The following is a 12,704-nucleotide window of genomic DNA, read 5'->3' as shown; positions in this document are numbered from 1 at the left end:
GGGGGGGGGGAGGCTGTGCATATTCATGAGGAGCTCCGTCAGATTTGCCAGTCAGGAGGGAGCTGCGGCTGCGGCATCCCCGGGCGGCGCGTCCCTCCCTCCCTCGGCGCCCGCGGAGCGCTGCCGGCGGTGGGCGAAGGCTCCGCGGCGGGGGCTCGCCCGGGTGGGTGCAGCCTTGCCGCAGTCCTCCCCCCCGGCCGGCATCATCGTCGAGCCTTTGGAGCGCCGGCCGCTTCTGAAGGCACGATGTCAACTTGTGCCCGGGGAGGGGGGAGGCGGCTGCTCGGGGGAAGCTGGAGGTGGCCGCGGGCTGGCGGGTCCCGGGGCGGGCGGGAGCGGAGGCTCCGCGCCGGCGTCTGGCAGAAGTTCGGCCGCGTCAGTGCGAGGGATTCCCTCCCTCGCCGCGCCGGGGAAGAGCCGGCGGTGACTCCCCGGCTGCAGCCCGCGGCGCCGGGGCCGGGGCCGAGCTCCCGCGGCGCCGAGAACCGCCCTCGGAGGACGAAAGGGAGAGAAAGAAAAAAAATTTACAAGAGCAAAAACTCAGCGGAGGTGTCGGCTGCTAGGAAGCCGCGGTGGAAAGCGATAGCTCCGAGGTTGGAAGAATTGCTGTGCTGGGCACGAGGGGCTCTCGGTGCGTGGGCTCGGGGCCAGAAGCGGCTCGGGAGAGCGCAGGGCAGGGGGGGATTCCCCGCCTGGCAGCCCGGCGAGCCCTCTCGCCGTCACCGCGGCCCTGGGGAGCGGGAGAGGGGCTCGGCAGTAGCTGGACATGCTCATTGCACAGTAATTTTTCTACGAGATACACGTCTTGTACCAGGGTTTGCTTTTTATAAACAGCTGGCACGGTGCACGTAGCAGCACTTGTCACACTTAACGTTTGGCAGAAACATTTCCTAGTTTAGTATCAGCTTTTGCCTATCTGGGTGTCTTACCCTCCGTTTACAGCAACTTCTGCAATACGGCCCATTTTTTCTACTCTGCTGACAGTACTGGGCTCTCTGTGGCACTTCTAAACACAAAACAGGAACTCGGACAATTAGGCAAGAAGCAATAAACTGGAAAAAGATCTGGGCAGAAACTTAGCCTTTAAATGGAGTGGGAAGCTTAGGGTTAATAGTTTCCACTATTTTTATAATTTCTTGTTCAGTACTGGGTGGAAGTCCCTCATTTATCATTGTTACAACAACAGGGAATCAAAATGTGATTATTTTTTTTCCTTTAGGCATAAATAAAATGGTAAACTAAATCTCTCCAAGTTTTTAACTTCATTGAATGTAATGAATGGTGTTTGAGGGGAAGAAGTGTTTTCTCAGTCTGACATACATCAAAATCCAAAGCAAAGACTGGCAGGAGAAGGTTAGCTCATTAGTTTATGCAGTCATGAGTGAAGCTGGAAATACTTAGAAATAATTTGCCTCTACTGAGGAGGGAGATAAGAATAGCTTTGAAACCAGTCTTTAAAAAGTTTCATTCCAAAAACGAAATGTAATGCATGAACGGAGATGCCTTTTCTAGTGAGGTGAGGAGTCACAGGGAAGAAACTTAGATGATGAGAACTGATTTAGCAGAGGACCAAAGGAGCCTTCTTTAAGAGAGTGGAATTTTAAAGAGGAAGAAGGAACCTGACGAAAACGGACAGTTAGTGCTCGAGCTAATTGCTGAAGAGGCAGTGTTGGTGTCAGAATGGGCCGACCTGCAGAACATGCAAGTCGTCTTGCAAGAGCCTAATGAAAATTAGTGCAATAAACAGCAAGAAACCGCATTGGGGGGTGGGGGGAGAAGAAAACATGAGGCAGTATTTTTGAAAACGCCTCACAGTATGCAGTATTCCAGAGGCAGCAATCAATAGGTTCAACAAGGGGGAGTCCAGGACAGGCAGAATCTATCAACTAGTAGGAAAGTTTCCACCTTGAAATGAGACACAAATGCACGCTGAGGGCATGTCCCTTCATCAGAAAGGTATTATTAGGGACTGTTTCCTGGGAGTCTTGTCCAGAGTGACTGCAACAAACAGGCTTGAAACGCTACTCTTCAGTTTTAGAAAGCCTGTATTTTAAATACTGATACTGTCAGCTCTGCCTTGAAATTTGGATCAATATGCTAACACAGCCAAGGAAGAAATTATGTTTGGGGTGCTCCAGAGCAACAGATTGTATCAATGATCAGTATGAATACCTTCCTGGGCAGAAAGTGTGACAGTCTGAAAAATATGTTACTGAAAAATATACGGCAGGGCTTCAGTCTGGGGAAAGCACCATACTGATCTCATGCAGACAGCAGTAAAAAGCAGTAAACCTTCTAAAATGTATCAATTTTAACATAAAAGGTACTGAACTGAACAAAAGGTAGTAACTCTGGTTTGGAGCTATCTATATACAAGATGAATTAATCACCTCTATCAGATGACTGCTCTCTATGGACCAGTGATTTTTCCAGCATGGAAAGGTAATAAAGCAAAATCTGATGGGGGGAGGGGGGGGGAGAAGTAAAGAAATGTGAATGAAGATTGCAAATTTAAAGAATACATACTGACGAGCACTCCAAAACCAAGAATGAGGATGACTTTGGCTAGTTCACTCAGGCAGTGAAGGCAGCAAATAGAAGTTAACACAAGTAAATGGAAAGGAAGTGGAGAAAGAGGAAATAGAGAACATCTGATAGAAAATACAGGCTGTGAATTGAAGAAGATTATTTAGAGACAGTGAAGATGTCAGGGAAAAATCTAAAGTTAGCAGGACCAAGCACAATTCAAAGGAGGCATTCTGTGCCCCTTAGGAACAAAATAATGTATATCTAGCAATTGCATAATCCTTATGGAGGTGGAGAGGGTAAGATTTTAATGATGACACAGAAAAAAAACCCCAAAAAATGTTGTGTTAAATTTTTTTCATGGTTGGGGGGGGGGGGGGGTGTGTGAATTCTGATATGAAGGAATATTTAATGGAAGTGTTATAACTAAGTAAGTAGATTGTTTTGTAGATTAACATTGGGGGGAAGGGAGGGGGCAGTAAAGTTTTGTAACAATTTGAAATTAAATGTGCCAAATAGTTACTGAGAAGATCTATGTGCAATGACGTTAATTTTCAACAAACTAGAGTAGAACACTAAGGATATCCCAGGCAATGGGAAGGGTGCTATTGTTGACCCAATATCCCAGCAGTGTAAAGGTGGGTAGCCTAGAGAACTGTTGCCAATTTAGTTTGACATCAGTTCTATCTAAATTACTGGATAGATCTCCCCAGTCATCAAGTTTTAATAGCTAGTTTGATCATATTCTTTTGGTTTTGTAGAGGATAAGACTTGTTAAAGTAGCTTTCAGGATAATATTGTTGAAGTGGATAGCACTGTCAAAATGGATAACGGGAATGAATGCATCGAAAAGGAAATTACTCATCCCAGATGGAAGCAAACCTGTGAGTTCATGTGGTCTCCTCAAGCAAGCATATTAATCTGCATCTTAGAACGGAGATGGTCCCACCTACAAGAGTCTGCAGCAACAACTTCAAGGAATATGTTCCTTTTGGGTTTGGAACTTGCCTAGAGAATGCATTTATAAGGGGGAAGGGGAGGGGAGAGAATTTTAAGTACTGATAGACCATTTCATTTCTCTTTGCTTTCTTGAAGGCTTTTTTTGTTTACAAAGTAAGTCAGCTGACTTAACAAAACAGATGTCAAACAAGCCTGGTGGGATTCTCATTTGGAAAAAACAGGCTGCATTTCGTCTTATGCATGTTATCACTATTAACATCCTCTTCTTGATTTATTTCTTCAAATGATGCTGGAGGCTCATCAAAGTTCTATGGGGAAAAAAAAAGTATTCTTAAAAACTGAGTGAATATTGAATAAATCTGGGCTGTAAGTTAAGGGACTTCTAAAGCCTCACTTCCCTGATGGTTAGGACCACCTCACAAAAGGGGAACTGGAAGAACTAATCTCCCTGGTTGGTATTTGATAGCCAGGGGGTGGATTATGAGTGTAGGACTGGGAAGGCAACTGGTCCTTTATCTGATCTCTTTTCCAACTAATTATTTGTGCTTGTTTTATTTTTCAGCAATAGCAAATGTGGTTGAAAACAGTAAATACGAGTATCTCCCATGTTTAAACTGCTCCACAGCAATAGATGCATTTCTGATGATGTTCTGATTACAAAAGTCTCCCTATGACTCTCCAGCAAAGAATGAACTGATGGATTAAGACCTGGATAACAACAGACCTCAAAAATAGTTATCAAAGGAAATCATCATTAAACAGCTGTGTTTTCAGAGGTATTCTGCAAGAGGACTGATGGCATTAGACATTTTCAATAATGATCTAAGTATAAAATCATTGCTGATTTACAGATGGAGTTTGTCAGTGCTAGGAGGACCAGTACAAATACCAATTAAGTCAGAGGAAAAAGTCTAAAGAAGCCAAGAGCGGTTGGAAACATAAAGAGCAAATAATAGGCTTCAGGCCAAGCTTGTAAAAGCACAGCTAATGCAACTTCGGGAGGAAAATTGGGCATTCAAATACTGAATGGACTAGAAAGATTTCCAGACAATGTTGTCCGGAAAAAATATGCAGAGGTGTGTGTATGCATGCATACATATATATATCTATCTGTGAAAGCCATAACTCAGTTTATTTGCTTTCTTACATTGTATGCACAGCTGCATTACCATGGAGGGAGAAGGTTGTCCTCTAGTCAACTTTATTGGTACCACTGCAACCTGTGTTTGCCTCTTGGCTTGTAATTACCAGAAATATGTAGAAAATCCTCAAGGAATTTCTAGAGGAGAAAGAATAAATTTAAGAGGCTGGACACCTGAAAAGGGAAGGGTTACAAAAGCTATAACTGATAATCTTTCTGGCCTTTCCTAAGTTGTATAAATGGCTTAGTATGGTGCAAAAGTACCAGGCTTGGTTATGTCTTCTTTTCCTATGACATTGTACTTTTAGCACCTGTGGGGTTGGCAGTAACTGGCAAACTGGACTTTGGGGTTAATACCCCCTGCCTAGGTGTATTGTACCTTTTTACTAGCACAGTGCTCAATGACAGTGTTCCACAGAGCTGGATCTGGTTTGAAGTGTGTTGAGACAGGAGCTGGGTTCTCAGCTTGGAAATGATCAGTTCAAAGTGGTTAGGATGTGGTTAAGGACAGAAGTGTTTAGGCTGAACTTTGGGCTGACGTGGATGATACTGAGATGACTTTGGTTGGGGAACCAACCCATAAGGGATTAGTATTGCTTGAAGCTGATCAAACTTGAATAGTAAAGTTCTGGATCATCTTCACAAGAGAAGCACCCCTGTTGGCTTTCTGAAAGATCAGTTAGATGGGGACCACTTCTTAAATTGTATTTTCTTATGGTTTTGTCAGCTAGATGTGAGAGCTGGCTTCATCTCTCAGCTCAGTGGAAACTTCCCTTCCCTGAGCAGAGCTGAAGTTTTATGGCAGGCATTTCCATCAGTGTTTCCTAGCTGCAGAGCTGTTGCCAGCATGCTTACATGGGGAGCAGCAGAGCCTACGGGTGCACTTCTACAGCTGGTGTAATTTGACATAAATCTGTGCTGCTGAAAGAGAAGAGAAAAGGCGCCTGTCCTTGTCCCTAGCCTCGTTTGGGTTTTTTTTTGGGGGGGGGGGGGGGGGGGGGGGTTTTTTTCCAATAACTTTCAGCTTGTCTGGCTTGAAAGCCAACACCAGCCCAAGTGAGATAACAGAAGGAGGCAAGGGTAAAAGTCACTCAGATTAAAGTCATTGGGAGGGGGGCTTCACTGTAAGACAAGGAGAGACACAAAAACAGCCCTGTGCTCTGAAACAGTGCTGCATTAGCAGTACAAATTAAGAAATGAGTTAAGGGAAAAAGTGTTGAGAGACCAGATGGAAGGGAACAGAGTCGGCTAAGTGCACACTGAACAGATTCATCTGCTCACGTCCTCTCGTGCATTCGCTCCCCCTAAATGCTGCTGGAAGGATTAGTTTCCCAGCCTGCTCTTTGGGCTCCTCATCCCTCTGTCCCTTGTGCTGTCCTGGCTGTTCATGTTCAAGGGTGATGCAGGCAGTGCAGCGGTCACTGCAATCACTGCTGTCACTACCCTGTCAGTGCTCAGCCACCACCAGCAATGCTACAACTCTGCCTGTTATAGTTCTTGTCTGAACCCTTTAGGGCTCTTACTGGTCCCTTCCAGCTTGGGAAGAGCTTTCCGTGAGGATCTGCAGAGCCGCTTCTCTGTCTGCCCTCACGTTGTCTTTCAAATTCCCCTTGTAACATCAACGTACTTTGTAGGCAGTGATTAAGTTTTTGGTATGAGGAGGCATGGGCCCATCAGTCTGACCCACACTATCCCATGCTCCCTTGTGACCTTCATCCAGCTGCACACTACGTCTCTTCTGACCAATATGTAACCCTTACAGGGTGTCTGAATGGTTTACAGGCTGGGACTTGCACCTTTGAGGGAACGTTTTTATTTTGCATAAGTAGAAGTTAAAGGCTCTTAGTTTGATTTGTATTCTCCCCTTTGTTTCTGATCCTCCTGAGAATCTTTGCCCTGATCATATAATGTGGTGAATGCCAGGTGGTTCTTGGGGGAGAGGATGAAAAGAAAATGGACGTATTTTTACAAAGGAATGAGAATTAGCTTGTTTGTTCATTAACTATCTGCAATCTTTCAGCCAAAGCTTAAACCATCACTGGCCTTTGAGCTCTGCGTACTGCCTGGAAAACGTGGATCAGCAGCTCAGGATGTAGAAACTACTTCAAACCCTTGGCTGGTTTGCCGTGCTTTCACACTTGGGTCGGAGGGCTCCCAAAACAGCGGAGTGGCAGGAACTGCCAGTAGAGCTGCTGTGGTTTCTAACGTTCGTTAATAGTGACATTGCAGCTGGGGGCAGGGGAGGCAGCAGCCTCTGCACCTTCCTCCCTGGGCTGTAGCAAGAGGGGGGAGACCCCTCCAAAAGTGAGGGAAGGAGGGAATTTGAAGACCCTGCAGCACAGCTGATGGGATGAAAACATCCATGGAGCACGGCAAAGCCCAGGAAGCAGGCATCCAGTGGGAGGGAAGATGGAGCTCCCATATGGAGCATGGGCTTGGTGGTAGGGACAGGTAATGGAGTGGGATTTGTTCCTCTGCTGAAAATTGTCCCTCCCACCTACCTGCTTTTTGCCAGAATGGCAGTGGGCAGCTCTTGCCAGGGAGAACATCTGCTCTTGGCCAAGATCAGCCCTTAGTTGCTGCTCCAGCTGCTTTGTGGGAAACACTGGAAATCTGCAATTTTGCCTTGAATTGAATGTGCTCAATAAATTGATCTGCAGCTTCTATATATTTAGTCTTGTTTTCCAGAAATAGTAGAGGAAGCTTACTGTTTCTCAGCTTTGTCTGAGACTGTGGTAAACACAAAACCAGCTGAAGCTGAAAAGAACTTTATTCTGGTAAAACTAGTGGTCAGGTTCCTGTTTACAAGACTTAGAAATACTGTTGTGACAAAAAAGCATGAAAGCCATAAAGAAAAGAAAAGAACATTACAGCATTGTTGTTTAGAATTTATTCTGTCATTAGCCAGAGAGAATTAAGACCTTATTTTGAAATGAATTGGTTGCAAGTTTAAAAATAAATTTAGCAAGTGGTTTAACACATGAAGTTGGGTTGAGCTATGTCTACCCTGCCTGATGAAAAGGCAGACCACTTAAGCTCCTTTCCCACACTGTGCTTGTGACTGTGTCAGCCTGACCAGAGAACTTAACCCATCTGAAGAGTAGCCCGGTTAAAAAAAAAAATTTAAAAAATACAGATAAAAATTAGAAAAGCAATCTGCAGTTGTACAAGCGCAAGGTAGAACTATGGTAAAAGGCAGAGGTAGGATAGTCCCTTTTTGTGGCAGAGCAAACAGATGAGTTAAGCCAACTGTGAAACTAAGCCTGTGCATTTCATCTTAAAAATAGTATTTTACAACAGAACCTGGCCCTGTGCTATGAACTCCTTGTTAAAGACAGTAATTTTGCAGTTGCTGTTTAGGTTACAAAGTGTGTCTCAGCTCCAGAGACTAGTAATTTCTCTACCAATGTAAGGACCTTTTGATGTTGTGGCCACTTGGTGTCTCTGAGAATGTTAACTGGATCCCATAAGCCTTGCTAGGAATAGATGCCCTTCTGTAAATAGGGATCTTGGAGAGCCTTTTCTGCGCATTTACTTCTCAGGAGACTGCAACTATAAATTTACATTGTAATCTGCTGTAAACCACATCTCGCAAACTTCTGGTGTGGTGTAGCAGTTAGTCTCTAGGTTTACTAGCATTTCATAGAGATTATATATAAACGCAGCAGGACTGCTGTTAGGTAGTCCCTGACTCCTTTATAAAGTAGTAAACAACTCTTTTACTCTACTGGTTTCTCCTACTTTCGCCCCTGAAGTCGGACTGCAGGAAGGAAACACAGGGGATGCCTTCTTTCCTGCTATGGGGCTCTGCTGCCTGTGTTGCTCTTTTCAGCGTGTTTCTCCTAACCTAAATGACATTTTCCATTTTTCCCATGTTTTTAAAGTTGTAGCAGAACTGGATAGATCTCGCAGTAAGAGTCGTGCGTATACTTTACTAGACCAATAATCTCCAAGTTGCTATTAGTCTGGCAGAACAAGAGAGAATATATCGAAATGATGGAAGATGAATTTAAGAGTAGGTGTAGCTGAAGCGTTCTGCTGTCTCCCCGGACCCTGGGAACTCTGCCTCTCTACAGGAGGGAGCGTGCTGGGAGCCGTGGTTCGTAAGAGCTTTCCAGACAAGCAGACAAGGTGGTCCAGGCGACAGAGCATCAGGCTGGCTATTTGCTACTAGCTTCTGCTTTTTCATCATCTGGGGAAATGGGGCTAATGGTGCTGACCTCTGTAAACTGCTTGGCAGTATATGAGTGGAAAGCACTGTGACAAATTCAAATGTTATGATTTGTTATTAGGTAAAGGCTGAGGTTCAACAAGCAGAGAAGTATGATGGTTGGCTCCAGCATTACCTTTTTGGTATTAGCTCCCCATATGTTGTGGGCAGACAGCACTGCTGAGAGCTGAAGTCAGCTGTGAAAGCCACAGAGTCAAGGGGAGCCTGGGAATAGTGGGATAGTAGTGAGACAGTCCTGGCCTTGCTTGGAGTCTATGTGCTGAGAGAAGGCTGGACTCATAAGGCTATGACATGAGCATGAGAAAATGTGTGTGCACAAAAGCCGCCTTGTGAGTCTTGTGGTTCTGCTATGGGATAATTGCTATCCTGTCTCACCAGGAGCTTTATGACGGAAGCTGAGGTTAATGCCAGCCCTGCCCTGTGAGCCTGTGTATAGGAATACTACCAGGTCTGCACTACACTAGTGACAGTGGTTTCGCCCCGTACTGTCACAGGGAGCTGCTCGGGATGTGACAGGCTGAAAACAGCTCCAGCTTTAACATTGTCAGTGAGGTCTTGGGTGTAAACTGTTTAAAATCTCTCATAGTGAGTCTGGTAGTGACACCCAGGGACAGGCTGCATTGTTTCTCTCTTGGGTTTCAGCATCATCTAATTTCCAGCAGACTGCCGCTGGGGCTGTGCTCGTGCATGCTGTGCCATGAGCTCTGGGCAGAAGACCCAGCTGCATCTAAGCAGCAGAGCTGCATGCAGGAGCAGACCCCGGAGCAGCCCTAAAATCTGCTTCCTTTGCTGTTATTAGGGTCCCCCGTAACCTTACCAAGCCAAGGAGACCTTTTCACAGCCATGATGACAGCCTGTGAAACGAAGGTCCTGGCACACTGTGCATAAGGCAGGCATGCAGCTGAAGAAGCAGAAATACTAGAGCTGGCTTGAAGGAAACATGAATGGAAGTGTGTGTGTGTGAGAGAGGACTAGAAGAAGCAACAGAGCAAGGGTTAAAAGAATGGTCTGTATTGATAACCAAGGATGTGACCAACTGCAGTAAAACTGGGTAAATGCTGACAAATGGGGTGTTTACGATAAGCCCAGCAGCCTGCACCCTGATAAGCCTCACACAGATAGCTCATCAGCAGAAGGCATGGGTGCTGATAAAGCCTCCGTACAGATGGCTCCTTTGCAAAAAAAAAGTGCTCCATTAATAAAAGGATGACAGCAAGGTCACAGCACGTCCCGTGTGCAAGTCGTCCTCTTCCTCTCCCAGCAGGAAGGCAGACTGTGGGAACTAAGGTACCCAAAATGAGGGGGGAAAAATGTACTGAGCAGCCATCTGTCCTAGGGCTCTCGGGGGAGGACGTAAGTGTGATTTTGAGGCAAAGGGATCACACTGCAGTAACCACTAGCTCCTAAAGATGGCAAAAGACCTGCCCAAAAATTGTAGCTTGCCACTGCAGAGGAACCCGAGAGATGCAGTGAGGACTTGGCATCTGCCACCCTTGGTCCCATCTCACACAGGATCCTGCCAGAGCCCCTGGGTGAGCTTGGTGCCTGTGAGTACTGGGGGAGTGAGCGTGGGTGAGGAAATGTGTGCGACTGAAACCATTTTTTGAAACACGTGTCATCTTCCTGTTCCATAAGGTCTTGCACTGTTGCTACGTTAATTTTGTATATCATAGCTGTGTTAAAAACTACTCCATTCTTAAATGAGAAAAAGATGTGAAACCGTTGTTTATAATTGGTAAACTCAGCAGAGTTTAAGAGGTTTTTGTTTTGGTGTGATCAGTGGTACAAAAATGTAATCAGGTCCAAACTGAGCTGTGAGAGGCTCTGAGGGCTGAAAATGATTGGGCAAAAATAATGGACAAAACAAAACAGGAGGGCAAGGAAGATTGTCACATGCGTTCAGTGATGGGAAGTGCAAAGCTGAAACTACTGTCCCCAGCCTTTTGCCGTCACCGTTCCCACCCAAAGTAAGTCGACTTCCCTTGTGTCTGTGCAAAGGGTGAGCAGGTCACGGCCCAGGAGGAGACCTACTGCTGAGAGTCAGCTGAACAAGAGTGGTGTGGAAGCCCAGCCAGTTTATAAATGGATTTTAAAGCTAGGGCTCCCACATCTGCTCTGAGGAGACAGCCTCACAGATTTCTCTTTGCAGAGTTACCGTAATAGCTCCTATTTGTCCTTCATCCTGCTAGCCCTCATTTCCATACTTCACATCTCTTTAAGCCCCCATGTCTTTGGGATCAAATCCTGCTTTCACTTAGCGTTATTGTCCTTATGAGTATCTGAAGTTTCAGTTATTTTTCTCATGTTTGTCTTTTCCCAAGTTTTATTGTTTCCTGCGTAGGATGGTGGTTTCCATAGATACCTTGGACATTATTTATCTATCCTCCCTGAACGTGTAGTTCCTCCTAATGAATTACAGTGCAGTTTGCCACTTCTGCTTGAGGCCTTTGTTCCTTCATCTGTATCAGTGCTATACTGAGCATTTTAATGCTGTTGTTCTAACGTGTCTTGTCGTCTTGATACGTTGCCTTGTGCTCTTATGTGGCTTTCAATCCACATGATAGAACTCCTAGCCTAGCCAGTTTTAAATTAAAAAACGGTACATTGCATGTCTATTTTAGGATTTTTGTACTGATAATTGTTGGAAACTTTAGCTCAGCTTTTCTCTGCTATGGGTAACTGTTAAACAGAACAGTGTTTTGTTATTTTTGTTCTCTGTCCCCCCTTGAGAAATGTTATCAAAAAAAAAAGTCTGGCAAAGTATTCAGGATTGGTATGGTCCTGTCTGAGAGCTCAGCTAGCACTGACTGGTATTGTTTGAGACAGCTCTCACATGAGTTTTCTGTTTATCCTCGTTTCTACCTTGTCCCAGAGGAAAGCGTATGTCCTGGATTGCAGAGGTAGATGCTAATGTGAGTCACTGCTTGGTATTTAGTGGTGAGAAAGTTGGCCACTATCAGTCTTCCCAAATCCTAGCAGAAGCCAAGAAAAATCCGGATGCAGCATAAGCTAGCACTTTCTTCTTCAGGACTATTCTGCCCTTATCGGGCTATTTACTGCACAAGTGGGGCTGTTCTGCTGATTCAGCATCGCAAGAAGTGATGCCAGGGCAGCTCGAGACCACACTTAAGGAATTACAAAGGAGACCATTAGAGTCACAAGTTTTCTCTTTAGCTGATTTTATAAATGGATTTGTTTTCTTTCCGCCTCCTTTGTCCCAGCACTGTTAATAAATAACCTTTTCAATGCCCCTGCTCTTGCAGGAGGCATGAGGAAAGAAGCCTATGCTCATGTGAACTTGCTGCAAGTGGTGCAGCTGGGCTGGGGATCCTGTGGCTGGAAGGTGGGCTCTGGCTTGAGGTTGGGACCTCCCGTAGCCAGAGGGAGAACGGTGCGCAGAGGGGCTGGGGAGCACAGCAGTGGCGGGGAAGCGGCAGGCCTCTAGCTGCTTTTTGCATGGGCTCAGGTTTGCTGGCCATTCCTGCTGCTGAGGGGCTGTGCTCATCTTAACAGAGCCAGCTAGCAGCTCTTTTCCATGCTACAAATCTGTCCCCTTTGCTGGACTGGCTGTGTCACAAGCTTGTCACTTCTTCAGCTGAAGCAACCTCCGTTTTGTTGGCTTTTGACAGTGCAGAGTGTTGATTTCTCTGTCCCAGTAAGCATCTTTGGAACACAGGCTAGAGGATAGAGCAGGAAGCTGGAGGCAAGTGTTACAGAAGAGCTTGGGACTTCCCTGCTTGTACCTCCTTGCTGGGAATGGAGGGTGGCTTGTGCTCTTACTCCTCTGGGGGAGATGGGGTGAGAAGTCAGAGCTGTAATTTCTGTTTGCTGGGCCCAGTCCTGGGT

At 45.7% G+C, this 12,704-nt stretch overlaps 1 protein-coding gene across 9 annotated transcripts in view; it reads left to right on the top strand.

Moving 5' to 3' along the window:
* The window catches only part of ENTPD1 (ectonucleoside triphosphate diphosphohydrolase 1), a 35,115-nt gene that overhangs the window by 401 nt on the left and 22,010 nt on the right, over positions 1–12,704 (top strand). For 3 of the 9 annotated variants that reach the window (XM_010564894.1, XM_010564893.1, XM_010564891.1), the window contains exon 1: positions 10,022–10,145. The exons of 2 other annotated variants lie outside the window; for them this stretch is intronic. The gene's annotated coding sequence lies outside the window, so the exon portion shown is untranslated. 4 more of the 9 variants (XM_010564895.1, XM_010564887.1, XM_010564892.1 and 1 more) reach the window with 3 other exon arrangements.

This window comes from Haliaeetus leucocephalus, unplaced genomic scaffold (assembly GCF_000737465.1).
Source record: "Haliaeetus leucocephalus isolate CR32 unplaced genomic scaffold, Haliaeetus_leucocephalus-4.0 Scaffold184, whole genome shotgun sequence".
NCBI classification, from domain to species: domain Eukaryota; kingdom Metazoa; phylum Chordata; class Aves; order Accipitriformes; family Accipitridae; genus Haliaeetus; species Haliaeetus leucocephalus.
Note: the sequence above shows the minus strand (reverse complement) of the source record. Positions and strands in the feature narration are given on the sequence as shown.